Source organism: Strongylocentrotus purpuratus, unplaced genomic scaffold, assembly GCF_000002235.5.
Source record: "Strongylocentrotus purpuratus isolate Spur 01 unplaced genomic scaffold, Spur_5.0 spur5_scaffold_18, whole genome shotgun sequence".
Taxonomy (NCBI): domain Eukaryota; kingdom Metazoa; phylum Echinodermata; class Echinoidea; order Camarodonta; family Strongylocentrotidae; genus Strongylocentrotus; species Strongylocentrotus purpuratus.
Window position 1 is genome coordinate 22771452 of NW_022145603.1, and position 7092 is coordinate 22778543.

The window sequence follows — 7092 nt, forward strand, 5'->3', positions numbered from 1 at the left end:
TTAAAACTTCTCTCTTTCTATTTTATTGATCTTGCCACTTTTTTCTTGTATCCGTACATGACACAAAAATAAATATTCTGGTATACACTCTAAGTCCTACTTTGAAACTATATATGGTCACCAGAACTTGCTAATACAGGTCAATGGAATGCATATAAATCGGATACAGCGTTTACTAGTCGTAGCAATAGTTATAAGAATTGAGGTTTAAATTGATATATGACACGATAGCAATTAATGACTTGCGAAAAATCAACTCAAGGGCTTTTTCAATTTCATAGCTATCACGTTCGGATAACATAATACTTCTTGGTAATGTTCGTGGAATGCGATCACCACTACTTCTGAAAAGTCAACACATGGGCGATTTTAATTTCAAAGTCCCATAGAAATCATGTTCGGTTACGTAATGCGTCACGGTATTACGTTCGTACATTTTGATAGGTGACGTTTAAGGCCATTGGAATTGATTCGGTTGATTTTGCGAAAGTGGTTGCGATCGTGTTATATTAAGGACTTTAGATTTGCACGACGAGAACGTGGATTGCTACATGTGACATCCTTTTAAGGCAATGTGACGTCCTTTTAAGGCACTGACGGTGCCCGGCAGTGCCTTAAAGATGTAACATGTAGCAGTCCACGTTCTCATCGTGCAAATCTAAAAGTCCCTTTTGACACTTGAATCTAATTATGATTCAATAATGAGCACGATCGCTAAGACGTTCAAGAAATTAACACGGGGGTAATTTCAAAACCCTATTGTATATCCCATAGAAACCTTCCTGAATTACGTTTCTGCAATACCTTATTGAGACCAGAGACTTGTGTCAATAAGGTATTGCGTTTCTGTAATACCTTATTGATACCAGAGACTTGTGTCAATAAGGTATTACGTTTCTGCAATACCTTATTGATACCAGAGACTTGTGTCAATAAGGTATTATGTTTCTGCAATACCTTATTTACACCAGAGACTTGTGTCAATAAGGAATTACGTTTCTGCAATACCTTATTGATACTAGAGATTTGTGTCAATAAGGTATTGCGTTTCTGCAATACCTTATTTACACCAGAGACTTGTGTCAATAAGGTATCACGTTTCTGCAATACCTTATTTATACCAGAGACTTGTGTCAATAAGGTATTATGTTTCTGTAATACCTTATTTACACCAGAGACTTGTGTCAATAAGGTATCACGTTTCTGCAATACCTTATTGATACCAGAGACTTGTGTCAATAAGGTATTACATTTCTGTAATACCTTATTAACACAAGTTTCTGGTGGAATGCTGGTGGTGCAATTGGTGGTTGACGGGGATATTGAAATTACCGTATGTCCTCATTTGTTTTCGAAAATCTCTGCAATCATGTTAACGCATAAAACATTCATTTATATTTTTTTTTAATTGACGGCATATTTATTTAGAGAAAATTATAGGAGAAAGTACAGATCAATATTGTGTTGACTTATGTTAAAGAGGGAAGCGAAAAGCAACTTCTTTCATAGCAATTGTTTGTGATGAAGGAACAAGCAACCGACTATTGTCACTGTCATCATTCATATACCTTCACAAGCAACTGTGAGTTTTCCTTTATACATGTAAAAAAAAAAAATCTCTATAAATTTAAAACAAGATATCAAAGTACACGATTTGTATGTTTATACATTATTTTTCGCCTTCGGTGATTACTAATGCAATTGTATCATGTTACTCACATATATTGTCTGTTGATTACCAAAAGGACTTTATCATCTAGTATTGTAATACAAAATTTATTCTCTTCAGTTTCTCAACACACTATATATTGAATAACAACACACCTATGTTTCAATGAAATAAGCCGTGGTCACGTGGTGTATGTTTTTTAAAAATGATGACATAAGTATACTACACTTTATATTTTTGTGTGGTATATAGTAACATAGATCTCAGTGAATACGTGTAGGACCCTTTTTGCGTGCACTTAATTGCCATTCATTCACAAATTCTTAATAAAAAAAAATTGTTGCAGTTTATTACTTTATATCTCTATATAAAAGATTCTTTCCAATCCATAGGCCTACTCTTGGTTATGTAAATATTCACAGGAGTTTCATGAAAATCAATCTCTCTAATATTAGTGAAGAAATGCATTATAAACTTAAATAGTGTGTGTTTAGGTTAATTAAAGCTCATCATTAGTTCTGCTTCTCTCTCTTTCTATCACCTTCACTACGAGAATTAGGCTTTTCCCCCTAAAGAATAAATCAACATACTTTTCAGTCTATTGTATGGTGTTACTTCAAACTATAAATTGGCATCCCTCCCCCATCATTAAAACCTTTAGAGAATATGCATTTTGAATTTTAACATCAACACAAAACATCTAATTTCACAATAAATAAAATAACAATAATGCTGAATCCAGGTCGCTTTCTTGTACAATATGTTGATATTCAGACAATTTCTTCAATAAAATGGACAAGATTTGGTGTAAACAATACAGATAAAATATTTAATGGAATGTGAAAGATTGCAGCCACTAGACCAATAATTGGTTAAATTATAATAAAAAACAACACTTTTTGGGAAATCCCAACTTTTTTAAAACCAATCTCTTAACAGGTTGTAAATTAATAAAATCGTCTCATTTCACAATGATCGTATTACATAGTATTTTTCATTCACCAGACTCTTGCACGATATATAACTATTAGATTCACAAAGCTTTTGGCATGGTTTTGTGTATGACCGCTTGTTGAGTGAATTTTAACAAAGTTGCCATGCTTAATCCATAATGTAATTTGAAGAATTTATGAGTCATGGATTTGCTTCTGTCTACCCTTCTTGGTTAAATTTCCCACTTTCCTTTTTTTTAATGAAACACAATTGCACATTGTAGAAATGGTACTTTACATTAATTATTTGCTTTCATAAAAAAAAGGATATCTGCTTTGGTTTGAAAAAAGGGGCTCTGACTGGCCAGTAGCGAAGGTAAACCTAATCCCAATATATATCAATAAAATAAGTTGCTCGGGGCATCACCATCGAATACAAGGAGAAAATATGCGGAAATTTGTTAATTTCGAATGGTACACGCCCTAATTTAAGCATGAAATTGTAATCGTGTGTCTTGCACTCATCAGTCTAAAGCACAAAAAATAAACAGAAATTGAAATCTGTTTAATTCTTGCATTTTTACTCTGATGAGTTCATGACCAAAAGCTCTCGGGATGTCTGTATTCAAAGAAATGTAGGTAAAACAGAATTTGATAATGATGTAAGCTGCAAATTTACTACAATAACATAACACAACTAAAAGACAAATCTCCATCCATCTTGATTAAGCCAAAAACAGAAATACATGAAACTCACAACTGAAGCATTGTGTTTGATAAAAGAGAGTACAGCATGGATAATGACTAAATTGTATGTGTAAGTTTAATAGTTTGTGGCAATTTCTCCTTCTGAGATGCTTAACAGATAATACACAGTGTTGGCAGAAGATGAGCAAGTCAAAATATACATTTCATTGATTCTATAACTGGTCGGATACACCGGTGAAAAATGAACTACACCAAAGCCTAAAAGCTCTGATTATAGAGTGTCTGCATTTTCAAGACATCACTTGTTAACATTTTTTTCAGATTTATCTGCCAAAAAATAATGTCTTTTGTTGCAGCTCACTAACAACTTCTTTTTACCCGAACTTACAAAACATTGGGCATAACAAGGTACGAGGTCATATTTTAAAAGAATGTCCTTCTGAGAAATATAGACCAACCTTTTGTCGTCCTCACAGAGCTCTTGCAGTTGTCCAATGAAAACTAATAATTTGTTTAATATTTCTCTTACATTCAATTGCTTTTCCTTTCTATTTCTGCTTTTCAAAAAGTATTATTACATCTTAGATAAATATATATATTTCAACCGGCAGGGCTTATGCTTTATAAGCGTAGTTTTTTTTTCTAAGGTCCTTCAATTAAACCGGAGTGTTGGCTCAGTCAGTAGAGCGTCCGCCTCACAACCGGCAGGTCGTGGGTTCGAACCCCGGCCGCGTCATACCAAAAGACGTTAAAAGATGGGAGTTGTTGCTACCTTGTTTGGCGTTCAACAATAAGGGATAGAGCAACGTCGATCTGGCGCTGCTCAGTGGCTGCCGAGTGGACTATTAGGCTATTATTATTATTATTATTTGCGAACAATTTAATGTTGCTGTTCATAATAGCCTTGTGCACAAAAATATTCTAAATATGTCAATGCATATTGAAACCTTTCTGTGTTTGTTGGGGTTTTTCTTTAACCGATATATAGTGGAATGAACTAGACAGAAACTGAAACTGAAATTGGGCCCCACTTCAAAAAACTTGTAATCAATATTACAAATCCCAACTCTTTGATAAAAAGGCTCTCAGCCAATTAAATTCAATGATTTCAGTAGCATATTGTAACTTGTTACTAATAACAAGTTTTAGGGAACAGGGCTCTGATCAACTAGATGCACCACAAAATAGATATTTCACCAAATTCTTCACATTGCCAAAATGCTGTGGATTACCTTTCTGAGATGTAAATTACTAAAACTCCCTACTTTAATTTCACAGTCATACGATATAGCACAGAGTATACACAAAAAATCAATCATTTTCATATATAAATTTATCTTATTTACAAAATTTCTTAAACATGATTGCGATCGATAATGCACAACCCCCTTCTTTCATTCAATGGCGCATCTCGCTAATTCTTATAAATATAGATAACAGATATATAACATTGGTCTATCAGGTATATTGCATACAACACGTCGAAATATTTGTGCTGCGAATCATTCTGGTACTAAAGATATTTATACTTATAAAGTATACATACATTTATATATATTTACAGATAAATAAGTCTATATTGGCTATTTTCTTTCTCTAGTCGGTTTGACGTAAAACTACACACTAGTTCATAAATGAAGTTTGTATTTACAATCGTATACAGCTGCTTTTTGTTCTCTCTACGTAAATTCTCGTTAAATTTACAAAGTCACCATCCCTGGAAATTCAAACCAGTTTTCCTTAAAGTGGACTAACGTTAAACCATTGTTTACATCATTACTCACTTTTAATCATGGTTCAAAACATGGTTTCAATAACTAGTTTTAAACCATGGTTTAACAACACAATTTATACCCTAATTCAAATAAAAGTGTGGCATAGACCATGATAATTATAATTTGAAGCTGTGGTAAACGCCTTTAGCGACAATCATTCCACATGTTTGGGTTTGGTTCAATAACTTTATTCAGAGCCCTAAAAATTATGTATTATACTCCACACCGAAATTCAGAGTGTTTTTTCAAACAAAGCAAAATTAAAGCTGTGCCGGGCCATCCAAATGTTCACTCTTCAAAGGTTTAGATTAGTCCACTTTTCAGAACTTGGTTCAAGTCACTTTAGCTAAATATCAATTAAAAAATCACCAAAGGTTCAGACAAGCATTAAATCATATCATGTAACACTGAATTAATACCCTTCTGGCTCTCCTCTTAAGTGATTACTCATTTGTTAAACTCAATATACATAAACTTAAAGACATGAAAATATTTAAATGGACTATCACAGACGCAAAATGATTTTATCTGTTCAGAGCCAGAAAATCGAAAAAGTCGAAGTGATCTTCCAGGATTGCCGATGATGACAACAATTTGCTGAAAAGAAAAGTAAGTTTACATCTACCTGAGACAAGGAAAAATAGGGAATCTTTTTTTATTTTTGAATTCTATCCTCAACATGTTATCATAAATGTAGTAATTGATAAATTATAAGTTTGAGTCATTATGCAACTAAATGCATTCATCCAACTAATTAATCAAGGACAAGTGTTTCCATATGAGCTTAATGAATCATTCTTTTACTTTGTCTTTTGTGGGTCACATCTATACCTTCCAAATCTGGCATTTTTCTTGAACACAGTATACATGGATGTATAAATTGTAAGATAAACTTAACAAATTATATGAAAAAGTTTTAAATTTGCCAAATTTGAGCTTGTAATATGCAATTTTCCAAAATAATGTCTGAAACTGCCCCCCCCCCTCTAAAAGTTTTTTTTTTTAATTCTAGAAGTGACAACAGAAAAAGTCAAAATATCTTGTACATTTTTTGCAATTTCTTTGCAGAGAATTTATGCAACAATATTTATGTAGGAAAAGTTTGAACTACCGGTGTCCCAAAATTATGATGATCCAATAAAAGAAATAAATTGAGTTTACATTGGAACAGCTGTTTAAAGCCAGAAAGGCATTGCCTCAATTTCTTTTAAATAGATATAAACATCACGTGGCTCCTACAGAATATTTCTGAACTTGAATGCTATACATTTGGTACTTTGAAACCATCTGTTTACAGCCAAAAGGGTGTTAACTTCGTGTTAAATGAGGTAAGTTAATGCCCTTCTGGCTCTAAACTAACAAAACAAGAAGTGCAGCAAAAATAGATACATTAAACCTAGACGAATGAATATAAAGAGGTCTGGGACTATGACATAACAAAATTGCTTCACAAAAGTCATATAGTCTGTTGAAAGCCAGAAGGGCGTTAAATCTATATAACAAGTATAATAATTAATGCCCTTCTGCTTGTCAATAGACGATATACAAATCATAAAATTAACATAAATTGCCTTAAATTTCAAATCAACTAATAAAGCATAGTCGGTCATCGAGCAGATGCACATCATGCTTCAAATCAAAGTTACAAGCAAGATATATTGTCTACTTTTATGGATAAATGAGTACATTCCTGACAAACATAAATACACATAATCAACTACCGGTACATACATAATCTGGCTAATGAATTTTACAATCACTTAAAATTGATTAAGTTTTATGTTTTTCATAAGAGATGTTCAAAAAATAAATATCTGTAACAAACTATATAGGTTAAAATAATAATACAGTAAGAGATTAAATAAAGCAACATTTATGTTCCTTAATGTGGCAATAATTAATGCAAATGAAAACTCTTCAAAAACCTATAATCAGACATTTCCAGACCAGAAATTAACATTTTTTCAAGGGAAATACGTAAGTTAATCCTAAAATAGATAATATATGT

General features: G+C 32.5%; 1 long non-coding RNA gene across 1 annotated transcript; it reads right to left on the bottom strand.

Moving 5' to 3' along the window:
- On the bottom strand, nt 1–3967 carry LOC115925504. Its single transcript, XR_004064756.1, has 2 exons — nt 856–3967; nt 1–804 (listed from the first exon to the last, which is right to left on the bottom strand). It is a non-coding gene; the product is annotated as an uncharacterized LOC115925504 (long non-coding RNA).
- Between the last annotated feature and the right edge of the window lie 3125 nt (nt 3968–7092).